Raw genomic sequence first — 13,969 nt, forward strand, 5'->3', positions numbered from 1 at the left:
CCTGTTCGGACCTTTTCCTGCCTATATATATACCATCTATTCTAGCAGGTTAAGATCTAAGTTTTTCACATCCGAAAATCTGTCTTATTTGATCTCATTGTTGTCCTGTTTTTTTTTTCTTTTGCATTATTCTTCATTCTAATTTTAGAAAAAATATTCAGAGAGTATAGATCACAGGTTTGGTTCGCCGAACAAATTTATTTGAAGTACTTCTATAAATTTGTGAAGATCATTGTATCTTGGGAGATAGACGCCACTCAACCGTAAGTACCATAGCGGGGCGAATCTGTCTTAAGGACAGAGTGTCACACACTCGACTTGGTCTTGTAATTTTATTTGGTTCGACGAAATAAATCCGGTATGTTATTTATTTATTTTGTTTGAATTTATTTCTAGTTATTTTATTTACACAGAAGATTGTTCCAACAATCTTAAGACAGATCCGAATTATTCTGTTTACAGAATTTTTCGTTTGTTTCCCTTTTTTCATTCTTTGTAAATAATTTCGGAAGAAAAATTATTTTCTGTGAATTTACAAAATAATATTCTGGTTGGAAAAACAAATAGTGATTATATGCTATTTGACAGATAGTAGTAATATACTGTCTCTTTTCTTTGACAACAACTAGTAGTACGATACTGGTGTCATTAACAATTAAGAATATATTTTTGTGGAATTTTTTTTCGGAAATTAATTTTGGGTTTTAGAAATTATTTTCTGAGTTTTCATTAATTAAAATTATGTTTCAGTATTTTAATTATTGAAGGGTTACTGAAATTAATTTTCTGTGTGGAATTAATTTGGTTAAATAAAATTTTATTTTATTTTCAAATTAATTGAAAAATAAAAGTTATTTTCTTATTTCTTTTATTTTACAGAATTTAATTTATTGTATGGAATTAATTTGGTTAAATGAAATTTTATTTTATTTCCAAATTAATTGAAAAATAAAAGTTATTTTCTTATTTCTTTTATTTTTTTAGAATTTAATTTTCTGTGTGGAATTAATTTGTTTAAATAAAATTTTATTTTATTTTCAAATTAATTGGAAAATAAAAGTTACATTCTTGTTTCTTTTATTTTTACAGAATTTAATTCTGTGAATTTGGTTTAATTTTCTGTGTAGTGTAAATTCTAATTATAATTTTGTTTTATATATTAGAATTGATGGCTACTGAAACAAATGCCCAAACAAGTACTACTGTGGTGACTGCAATGACGCCAACCCCCTCTCCTGTTGTAACAGTACCGGTAAATCACGGTGAAAAGCCAGAGAAGTTCTTAGGAACTGACTTTAAAAGATGGCAACAAAAAATGTTGTTCTATCTTACAACTATGAATCTGGCTCGTTTTCTCCGTGAAGATGCTCCTATCCTGAAAGAGGATGAAACCGACCGGCAAGTGGTTGCTGCGGTTGATGCCTGGAAACATGCGGATTTCCTTTGCCGGAATTATGTCTTGAACGGACTTGACAACACATTATACAATGTCTACAGTCCAATCAAAACTGCAAAGGAACTTTGGGAATCGTTGGAGAAAAAGTACAAAACGGAAGATGCCGACTCAAAGAAATTTGTGGTTGGCAGATTCTTGGATTTTGTAATGGTTGATTCAAAAACTGTGATCAGCCAAGCTCAAGATTTCCAACTCATTCTGCATGACATTCACGCAGAAGGTATGGTTCTCAGTGAATCCTTTCAAGTTGCAGCCTTAATTGAAAAATTACCAAAAGGCTGGAAGGAATTCAAGAACTACCTCAAACACAAGCGCAAAGAAATTTCTATGGACGAATTAATTGTGCGTTTGAGAATTGAGGAGGACAACCGCAATTCTGAAAAGCGGGCTGGTAAGCATCCTATGGAGTCTAAAGCAAATGTGGTGGAACATACTTCAAAAACCAAGAAACGAAAGTCTTCTGGAGAAAGTTCATCACAAGGCTCTAAAGGGGGGGATAATAAAAAGTACAAGTTTAATGGCAAATGTTACATCTGTGACAAAGAGGGACATCGGGCCAAAGATTGCCGTAGCAAAGGCAAAAATAAGAAAAGAACAAGCAAGAAGCCTGCTCAAGCCCACATGACCGAAGTGGATAATATTTCCAATGGTGTCGATGACATCAATCTTTCTGCAGTTGTTTCCGAGGCAAATCTTGTCGGAAATCCTAAAGAATGGTGGGTGGACACTGGTGCTACTCGCCATATCTGTGCCGACAAAAAGATGTTCACATCTTATTCTACAGTGGATAATGGTGAACAACTTTTTATGGGCAACTCCTCAACTTCCAAAGTTGAAGGACAAGGAAAGATTGTACTCAAGATGACATCTGGAAAGGAACTCACTCTCAACAATGTGCTGCATGTACCGGACATTCGCAAGAATCTTGTTTCCGGATCTTTGTTGAGTAAGAATGGGTTTAGGCTAGTATTTAAGAGTGATAAATTTGTACTTACTAAGAATGGGATGTATGTAGGAAAAGGTTACATGTCTGATGGCCTTTTCAAGTTAAATGTAATGACCGTTGTACCCTTAGTAATTAATAATACTACATCTTCTTCTTACTTGCTTGAGTCTTCAAATTTATGGCATGGTAGACTAGGACATGTTAATTATGGATCTTTGTGTAGATTAATTAATATGGAATGTTTACCTAAATTTGACATTGATTCAAATCATAAATGTGAAATTTGTGTTGAGGCAAAATTATCTAAAACTCCTTTTCATTCAATTGAAAGAAGTACGGAACCACTTGAATTAATTCATAGTGACATTTGTGATTTTAAATCAATTCAAACCAGAGGTGGAAAAAAGTATGTAATCACTTTTATAGATGACTATACTAGATATAGTTATATTTATTTAATTCGAACCAAGGATGAAGCTTTGGAAACTTTCATTCAATATAAGAATGAAGTAGAAAATCAACTTGGTAAGAAAATCAAGAAACTTAGAAGTGATAGAGGTGGTGAATATGAATCACCTTTTGGTGAGTTTTGTAAAGAACATGGAATAATTCATCAAACCACTGCTCCTTACTCACCTCAGCAAAATGGAATTGCTGAAAGGAAAAATAGGACTTTAAAAGAAATGATGAATGCCATGTAAATTAGTTCTGGATTACCTCAGAACTTGTGGGGGGAAGCAATACTTTCTGCTAATTATATTTTAAATAAAGTACCCCGAAAGAAAATAAATCAAACACCTTATGAATTATGGCATGGAAGAGTACCATCCTACAAATACTTAAAAGTGTGGGGGTGTTTGGCTAAAGTGGCTATTCCTAGTCCTAAAAAGACTAAGATAGGTCCTAAGACCATTGATTGCATTTTCATTGGTTATGCCAAGAATAGTAGTGCATATCGGTTTTTGATTCATAAATCAGAACATTCCGAAATGCATGTAAATACTATTATTGAATCTCGGAATGCATCGTTCTTTGAACATGTATTTCCGAATAAGATTGGACAAGAGACTAGTAATAAGAAAAGATCTTTTGATGCTATTACTAGTAATGATCAAGAACATGATCAAGAACAAGAGTTAGATCAAAATGAGGAAGAAGAACCTAGGCGTAGTAAACGTGCTAGAACCTCAAAATCTTTTGGTTCAGATTTTCTAACATATATGGTAGAAAATGAGCCTTTAACTTTTAAAGAGGCTATGTCCAGTCCTGAAGCTCCTTTATGGAAAGAAGCTGTCAACAGTGAAGTTGAATCCATCTTACAAAATCACACTTGGGAATTAGTGGATTTACCACCAGGTTGTAAACCTCTTGGATATAAATGGATTTTCAAAAGGAAAATGAAAGCGGATGGATCAATTGACAAATACAAGGCAAGACTTGTAGTCAAAGGATTTAGACAAAAAGAAGGTCTTGATTACTTTGACACGTACTCACCGGTTACTAGAATAACATCCATTAGAATGCTAATTGCCATTGCATCTCTATACAATCTAGAAATTCATCAAATGGATGTTAAAACCGCTTTCTTAAATGGTGAGTTAAATGAAGAAATTTACATGGAACAACCAGAAGGGTTTTCTGTTCCAGGGAAAGAAAAGAAAGTGTGTAAATTGGTTAAATCATTATATGGTTTAAAACAAGCGCCAAAGCAATGGCATGAGAAATTTGACAAGGCAATGATGTCAAATGGATTTAAAATTAATGAGTGTGACAAATGTGTTTATATTAAAAACACAGATAAAGGTTATGTCATTATATGTCTTTATGTAGATGATATGCTCATCATTGGTAGTAATAATGACATGATTAAAACTACCAAGAAAATGTTGAATAAACATTTTGACATGAAGGACATGGGCATTGCTGATGTAATACTTGGTATGAAAATTACCAAAACATCAGAAGGATATACTTTGTCACAATCTCATTACATTGAGAAAATACTTGACAAATTCAGCAAAGATGATGATCATCTTGCTAGAACTCCTGTAGATGTTAATTTGTATCTTTCTAAAAATGTACAGGAAAGTATTTCTCAATTAGAGTATGCCCAAATTATTGGAAGCTTAATGTACTTGATGAACTGCACTCGCCCAGATATAGCTTATGCAGTAAGTAAATTAAGTAGATATACGAGTAATCCGGGGGTAGAACGCTGGAAAGCAATTATAAGGGTTCTAAAATATCTCCGATTTACTCGTAACATTGGGCTGAATTATACTAGATATCCTGCAGTACTTGAAGGATACTGTGATGCAAATTGGATATTGGATACAAGAGACTCGAAGTCCACCAGTGGGTATGTCTTTACTCTTGGTGGGGCGGCTGTATCTTGGAAATCTTCCAAACAGACTTGTATTGCTAGGTCTACTATGGAATCTGAATTCATAGCTTTAGACAAAGCAGGGGAAGAGGCAGAATGGCTTCGCCACTTCCTTGAAGATATTCCAATATGGCCAAAACCGGTGCCTGCTATATGCATACATTGTGATAGTCAATCAGCAATTGGTAGAGCACAAAGTCATATGTATAACGGTAAGTCACGACACATTCGTCGTCGACATAACACCGTGAGACAACTACTCTCTAATGGAATTATTTCCATAGAATATGTTAAGTCTAAAGACAACATAGCGGATCCACTAACCAAAGGGTTAGCAAGAGAGTTAGTTGAGAATTCATCGAGGGGAATGGGATTAAAGCCTATTAAATAAGAGTTACCACAACGGCAACCCAACCTAGTTGACTGGAGATCCCAAGATCTAGGTTCAAAGGGACAACCGAGTTGTGATTGACTCAGAAGGATCACTGTGGAGTCCAACTCCTACCCATTTCTATGATAAAATAAGTGATGTCTGCAGCGTTTGAGGTTAAGTAAAATTTTAATGATTCTTATATCTAGGTAAACCTAGTGGAGTATGGCAGGATACTTTTCATAAGAATCACCTATGTGAGTGTGAACTGGGCCGGTTCTATAAGATTTGTGAAGGGCTACAAGTCTTTAGAGCACTCATGAAAGATCAGGTTGTTTAGGGCCAAAATGAACACAATAGTGAGAACTAAACTGTGCCTGAGAATATACTGTGTGAGTTCTATTGTCTTGGTTTACATAAACGGCTGAACAGTTCAAGACATCATGTTCACTGGTTAGCTAGTAAATCCGATAGTGTCTCACAAGGGAAGGTTCAAAGCCAAAAGCTACCTATCCTTTGCGGAATATTTTCAATTTCTGTACTCTCTGATTAGATCATGTTGTTGCATTTTTCTCTCCGTCAACTTCCATTCATGTGGGGGATTGTTGGAAAAATGGTTTTATATAGGCATATTTTTTTAGCTCTATTTGAGTGGGTCCCAAACGTCTTTGGGGTGAGTCCGAAGAGGTGACGTGTTCCTTGCCTCGTGGCAAGTCACACGGTGAAGACGGAACGTCAAAACCATTTATGAGTGAATGGGAAGTTAACGTCGTTTTCGGATCTAATATTAATTTTTTAGATAAAATTCATTTGAATTTTTTCAATAAGAATTATTGTGAGAATTTAATTTAATTCTAAATTCAAATTTTGGATTCTTGAGTGGTTTCCTAAAGTTTGTAATTGTGAGAATTTAAATTAATTCTAAAATTCAAAATTTTTGATTCCTAAGTGGTTTCCTAAAGATTGTATTTCTTTATTTATTTAATTATTTCAATAGTTTAATATATATATATATATATATTTAATTAATTTAATATATATATATATATTTGAAATAGTTTAAATAATAAATTACCTACAGATTTATTTTCTAACGGAACACTTCTTCAAATATTTGAATTTGAGATCAAAGAGTCACCTTTATTTGAATTGAATAAGGCACCTTTTCATTTCTTTATATTGGTACCTGTTCGGACCTTTTCCTGCCTATATATATACCAGCTATTCTAGCAGGTTAAGATCTAAGTTTTTCACATCCGAAAATCTGTCTTATTTGATCTCATTGTTGTCCTGTTTTTTTTTTCTTTTGCATTATTCTTCATTCTAATTTTAGAAAAAATATTCAGAGAGTATAGATCACAGGTTTGGTTCGCCGAACAAATTTATTTGAAGTACTTCTATAAATTTGTGAAGATCATTGTATCTTGGGAGATAGACGCCACTCAACCGTAAGTACCATAGCGGGGCGAATCTGTCTTAAGGACAGAGTGTCACACACTCGACTTGGTCTTGTAATTTTATTTGGTTCGACGAAATAAATCCGGTATGTTATTTATTTATTTTGTTTGAATTTATTTCTAGTTATTTTATTTACACAGAAGATTGTTCCAACATCAAAGACAGACACGTGGCAACTCATATTGGTAGTAGTGGATCTGCGTAGCAGTGGAACAGTTGAAAGGCACGAGATGAAGTGTCTTAAAGGTTACTTACAATTTAAATTCAAATCCAAGAGGAAAGCCTATACCTCTAACGACAACCAGTACAACAAGGGCAACCAGTCTTGAATGTACCTATATACGGACCAAGAGGCCCTTAAGCACATGGTGTTCCTCCAAACCCTGTGTTTGTCCCACCAGTAATGGTTCAACTAGCACAAAATATGGTTTCAAGGGACCAAATTGCTGATATAGTTAGAGAAATGTGTGGACTTATGGCTCGGGGGGTCCAGACATCAATATACAGAAAATCTTGCCCAGAGTAAGTGGATAGGGCACATGAATATCCTAGGGGGTTTAGAATACTAGACTTTGCCCTCTTTTATGGAATGGAAATCAGTCAACAATGGAACACATTGCTAGATTCATAAGCAAGTGTGGTGAGTTTGCTAATAATAATTACATCAAACTGAGACTTTTTTCAAATTCTTTAACTGAAGCAGACTTTATAAGGTACATAAACTTTACACCTGGCTCTATCCAAACTTGGCAGCAAATGGAAGAAGTTTTTCATGCCTAATTTTTTCAAACAGAACCTGAAGTTTCCATGGCAAACTTGGCAAGATTGAGCCAAAGGCCTAATGAAAAGGCTGCTCAGTTTATTACCAGATTTAAAAGGGCACGAAACGAATGTAGGGTCATGTTACCAGAGCCTAAATTTATAAGATCGGCTCAAAATGGTTTGGAGTTTAAGCTTCGAAAGAAGTTTGACTCAACTGAGTTTCGAAACTTAGTAGAGTTAACATATAAGGTGTCTAGATGTGAAACTTAACTCGAGGAAGAACAAGATCAAAATAATGCATCATATAAGACCTATTATAGGGACCTTAAATATGAAATTGATGCAGCAGAGATAGTAGAAAAAGAACCAATGACTTGTGAGGAATTAATTCAGAAAGACAGTACAATAGACCACCAGTTTAAAAAGAAAGACCTGCATAGGAAGTATTCTTTGACTTAACAAAAGCAAATGACATTTTTAATCATTTGCTTGCAGCAAATTTTCTAAAGTTACCAAAGGGAGTCAAGATTCCTACCCTTGAAAAACTTAAAGGAAAACTATATTGTAAATGGCACAATTCTTGGTCTCATTCAACTAAAAACTGTATTGTTTTTTGAGACAGGATCCAAGAACAGATTCGAAAGCGGAGGCTAAAGTTTCCGGTGAAGTCTAAGAAAGCTATGGGAATTGACACCAACCCGTTTCCAGAGATTAGGGAAGGTGCAACCAATGTTGGCATGCCAGATTTTCAAAACCTATCCTTAAAAGAATTAGAGGAAATTACTGTGCAAATACATGTGGCTCGCCAGGCTACTTTAAGAAGAACCCAAGAAGTTCACTAGCTGATAAACAAAGCTTTGCAGGCCTAAAAAAAGACTCTGGTGAAAAGATGTTGGATGATGACTCTCTCAAAGCTATTCTAATGTAGAGGATATGTCCTAGGTGCAGGATATGTTACAAATGACTGAAAGGGCTTCCAATTGATAAGAAACAACATTACAAAGAGGTGCAGAGGGACCGAATAACCAGCACCCATAACAAAAGGCCATACCTAACTAGTCCTAGACAGCATTCATCCTTGGTAGCCTCACCAGATACCAGGATACAATTAAAAGGAAAGAGGCCTCTATATGAAACTAGGCCACCCCATTATTACAGAGTAAATAACTAGCTTGAAAGGAAGCATGGATTCAGTGCAAGGCATGCGACCATGAGTGATAATTGGCCGCCGAGGACTACTTCGAAGACTGCTTCAAAACGTGGAGTGGCATGTCTAGCAATTAGACCAGTGGGCTTATGGATCTCAGGAGTTCTAGATTGGTTTGTCATGTAGAATAAACCTAAGGAAATGCCTACTCAAATAGGTTTTTGGAGACCAGAGAAGAATGATCAAACCTCCCTTGGTGGCTCCAAATAACAGGTGTTATTAAAGAATCAAAAAACAAGGAAGCCAGATGTGGTTTCTATAATTTCTAGGTCTCAAATGAGGAAGATCCAACGAAGATACACCCAGTATTAGACGGATCTAAAAGAAGTGAAGAGAGCACTTCCATGGTACAAGCAAAAGACCAGACAGATGGAATAATAAGTTTGAAGCCTGCTCCCAAGATCAAGAGGAGTGCCAGTATAGAGTAGTTGGCTAAAGTTCATGCTGAACTTAGAGCCAAAGAAAAATCCAGTTTAGCAGGCCTAAAGAAGGCTTTAATGGAAAGTGATGATGAAACAGATGGATGGACTGAGCTAGGCCAAGAGAGAACATTGGCTGAAGATGGAATGTTTGAGGCCTTCATGGCTGAAAAAACCTTTTTGGTTAACAAGCCAACAGAGATAGATCACCAACAGGCTACTTTAAAGAAACCTGCTAGCACAGAGGTACCAGAATACAGCATGAAAGATGCTTTCGAAACAACAGAACAAGCTAGTTTAGAAGGGAAACAAGTACAGCCAGCAGTTCAGTTTGACTCATTTCCTCTAATGTCAGTAAACATGGTATATATACTGCCACAGGTTTTCCAAGCTAAAGAGGGAAACCAAGAAGGTCAAGAAGGTGACCCTATTCCGGTTTCTAGTGAAGATTCACAGGCCAGCATAATTCAAGATGAGTCTAAAGTGGCCACACCAATGGTAATTGAAGAAGAAAATAAGGAGATGAGTATTAACCTCTCATATCCCTTCGAGTACCCTACAACATCAATGACTCAGCACGTTAAGCCCTTGTATATCAAGGTTTACTTCGATGGGATACAAATGAACAAGGTGTTAGTGGACAATGGAGCAGCAGTGAACCTGCTTCCAAAGTCCTCCTTGAAGAAATTAGGAAAAAGAAACCCCAGATTAATCCTAACCAGCATAACCATTGCTGGTTTCCCTGGGGATAAGCAGATGGCTCAGGACATTCTATCCATCAACCTAAGTATGGGGACTAGAGATTGCATGACAGCATTCTTTGTTATAGACAATAATGCCAAGTATAATGCTTTGCTTGGCAAGAATTGGACCCACACCAACAAATGTGTGTCTTTCTCTCTACATTAGAAAATAACGATAGCACTATGCAATAGAGAGACAGAGGAGATCAATGCAGACCCTAAACCCTTTATCCCTTGTGCTGATTTTGCAGAGACCAAGTTATATACTAAAGGAGTGACACCACTCAGTGTACTGAGGAAGCCTGATAGAATAGCCGAAGTGACGGCTGATAAGGAAGTAACACACCTGAAGCACTTAGTGTAGGAGAGTGCTGATGAAGAGTTCGTCACCAAACATGACAATGATGCCTAGTTGTAGGCAAGAAGGTAAGAACCAAGAAGCCAGACCCTTGGCTTTAGTCAAGTTTTTAATATTGGACGTAAGGTCAATAGTCCAGAAGGTTCAGGAACAAGAGAAGGAAGCCATGGTGGTTAGCTGTAATTAAGAGCAATAAAAGGCCAGGCCTTTGGCCTTTGATAAGTGTTGTGCATTGGACATCAATACAAAATTCTAGGAAATACAGGAAGAATAAGCCTTATGAACAGATTTTGTCTATGATAAAGAAAGCAAAGATGTTGAACCAGAGAAGGTGGGAGCAGAACAAAATGAAGAAGTTGCTTTGAAGGAAGAATAAGTCAAAGGAGAAGCATTAGTAAGTGCTCAAGTACAAGACCCCTTGGAAGAAGTCAATTTATGGGAATGTTCTGTACAGCAACCCACTGATATCAGTGTTTGGTTAAGTCCAATTAATAGGAACCAGTTGTTGGTAGTCCTAAAGTAATATAAGGATTGTTTTGCGTGGTCATATAATGAACTGCCTGGATTGGATAGGTCATTAGTGGAACATAGGCTCCCTATGAAGCCTAACTTCAAGCCACACAAGCAAAAACCAAGACGAATGAGCCCTGAAGTGGTTCAGAAAGTGAAAGAGGAGATTCTCAAGCTCCTTAAAGTAGGCTTCATTAGAACAACCAGGTATGTTGAATGGTTGTCTAACATTGTGCCTGTGGTTAAAAAGAATGGCAAGATGAGGGTATGCATCGATTTTAGAAATTTGAATTTGGCAACTCCAAAAGATTAATACCCCATGCCTACAGTTGATTTATTGGTGAATAGTTCAGCAAGGCATAAGATTTTGTCTATGATGGATAGGCATTCTAGTTATAATCAGATCTGCATTGCAGAGGAAGATGTCCACAAGACAGCATTTAGGTGTCCTGGGAATATTGACACCTTAGAATGGGTGAAAATGCTATTTGGTCTAAAGAATGTTGGGGCAACATATCAGAGGACAATAAATACTATCTTTCATGATCTTATTAGAGGATACCTAGAGTGTTACATTAATGACATTGTTGTAAAGTCCTGGTCTATAGAGGAACACTTGGTTCACTTGGTAACAACTTTCGAAAGAATGAGAAAGTTCAAGTTGAAGCTTAATCCTCTCAAATGTGCTTTTGGTGTATCAGCTGGAAACTTCTTGGGGTATGTAGTGCACAAGAAGGGAATACAAATTGATCAAAATAGAGCCAAAGCCATCATTAAGGCCAAACCTCCATCAAGTAAGAAAGAATTACAAAAGTTCTTTGGTCAGGTTAATTTCCTTCAAAGATTTATTTCTAACACTGCAAGGAAAACTAAAGTATTTTCTTCTTTGTTAAAGTTGAAAAATGAAGAAGAGTTTGTTTGGACAGCAGAGTATCAAGCTGCTTTCGAAGGAATTAAAGCCTACTTGGCCAAGCCTCTAGTGTTAATGCCACCAAGGAGAGACAAGCCCTTGAAGTTATACATTGTTGTAGTAGAAGATTCATCAGGAGTTTTCTTAGCCCAAAATAATGAAGAAGGCAAGGAGCAAGCAGTTTATTACCTTAGTAGGTTTTTAAATTCTTGTGAATGTAAATACTCAGTTGTAGAAAAGCTGTGTCTTGCATTGTATTTTACAGCAATGAAATTAAAATATTATCTTTTGCCTACTATTGTTTTGGTAATTGCAACCACAAACTTGGTTAACTACATGTTATCGAGACCTATATTGAGAGGAAGAATTGGCAAATGGATATTAGCTTTATCAGAATTTCATCTAGAATATATCTCCTAAAAGGCAGTAAAATGACAAGTTTTGACTAACTTCTTGGCAGATCATCCATGTCAAATAGAAAGCCAAGAGATAATGGACCTTGGTATGTTCAATGTTGAGCGATGACAAATGTGGTTCGATGGATCAAAAGCCAATGGTTTGGTTAGAATTAGTGTTATAATTAAATCACCACAGGGGGGAGAAACCACACATGGTTTCAGAGTGGATGAAACTACCTGTTCCAATAATCAAGCTGAATATGAAGCTTTAATAATGGGACTTAAGATACTTATTGGATTACAAGCTTATGCAGTTGATATATTTGGAGATTCCTAATTGGTAATCAACCAAGTAAAATGAATCTTCAAATATCAAAGTGCAAGCATGTTACCATATTATGTTGTTATACTGCATTTGTTTTCTCAGTTTCAGATAACCAATGTGACTTATATCCCAAGATTTATGAACTATAAGGCCAATGATGTAGCTCAAAAGGCCTCGAATTTCAGAAGAAAGGGGAATACCCAAGTGGACATAAGTCAAGCAACATATCAGAAGTTAATACCATCTTTGGCTAAAAGGGGTATCATGGTAGAAGTTAACCAGAATAACTTAGAAGAGCATGATTGGAGACATCCAATCATTCAATATTTAACTGGCCCATCTTCGAAAGCCAATAGAAAAATTAAATTACAGTCTATGCAATATATAGTGTATAACAATACTCTTTACAAAAGGGGAGCAGATGGGTTATTGTTGTTGGAATGTTTAGGGCCAAAGAAAGCATTGACTACTATGGCTGAGGTGCATGAAAGTATTTGTGGTGCCCATTAGCCTGATATGAATATGAGATGATTGCTTCGAAGGCACTCATACTATTGGTCAACTATCCTAAAGGATTGCATAGAGTATGCAAAAGGATGTCAAGCATGCCAAAAGTATGGTATGATAAGACATGTGCCAATAGCTGATTTGCATGCAGTAGTGAAGCCATGGCCATTTAGAGGATGGGCAATGGATATGATAGGAAAAATATATCCACCGTATTCGAAACATCATTGTTTTATTCTAGTGGCCACAAATTACTTCACTAAATGTGTTGAAGCTAAGCCTTATAAGGCTGTGGATCAGACTGAGGTTATTGGATTTATCAGAGAATTAATCCATAGGTTTGGCGTCTCTCAGACCATAACTGTGGATAATAGGACTGTGTTTGATGGAAAAATTATGAAGTCTTTCGCAGCAGAATTTGGAATTAGTCTTATCAATTCCACCCCCTATTATGCACAAGCAAATGGTCAAGTAGAATCATCTAACGAGTCCTTGAAAAAAGGAATACAAAGAGTTATGGAAGATAATCCTAGGGATTGACACAATTTGTTATTAGATGAATTGTTGGCTTAGAGTGTAACGACCCACTACTTGCTAGCCCAAATAACTTGTGGGTTAACCAATAATACCCAAAAGCTTGAATCCAAGTTTAGTAGGCAAGGTAGTGGTGGTTTATATGCCCAAAATCACCCATGCAAACTTTCGATGTGGGACAGGGTGTTTATAAACTCCCCCACTTATAAATCCTCGCGTCCTCGCGAGGGTCTATAATCAATCAGAATACCGCGACAAGCTTGTGGCTAGTCCAAAATAAGTGGCCCACATTGTTGTGTGCATGGGTCGGCTTTGATACCATTTTGTAATGCCCCACTACTTGCTGGCCCAAGTAACTTGTGGGTTGACCAGCAATACCCAAAAGCTTATGTCCAAGTTATTTAGTAGGCAAGGTAGTGGTGCTTTATATGCCCAAAATCACCCATGCAAACTTCCGATGTAGGATAGGGTGTTTACATACAGGACTTCTCTAAGGTCAAGTACAGGGATTACTCCTTATGCCTTAGTATGTGGGCATGATAAAGTATTGCTTGTAGAAATTAATATTAAGTCCTTAAAGGTAAAATGTCAAGATCAATTAACTTCTGAATAGTACCATCAAAGTATGTTCTTAGAAGTAGAGAATATAGATGAAGCTAGAATATTGGCATTAAATAGCATTC

The sequence above is a fragment of the Camellia sinensis genome, chromosome 3 (genome assembly GCF_055761805.1).
Source record: "Camellia sinensis isolate YWXY chromosome 3, ASM5576180v1, whole genome shotgun sequence".
Lineage (NCBI taxonomy): Eukaryota > Viridiplantae > Streptophyta > Magnoliopsida > Ericales > Theaceae > Camellia > Camellia sinensis.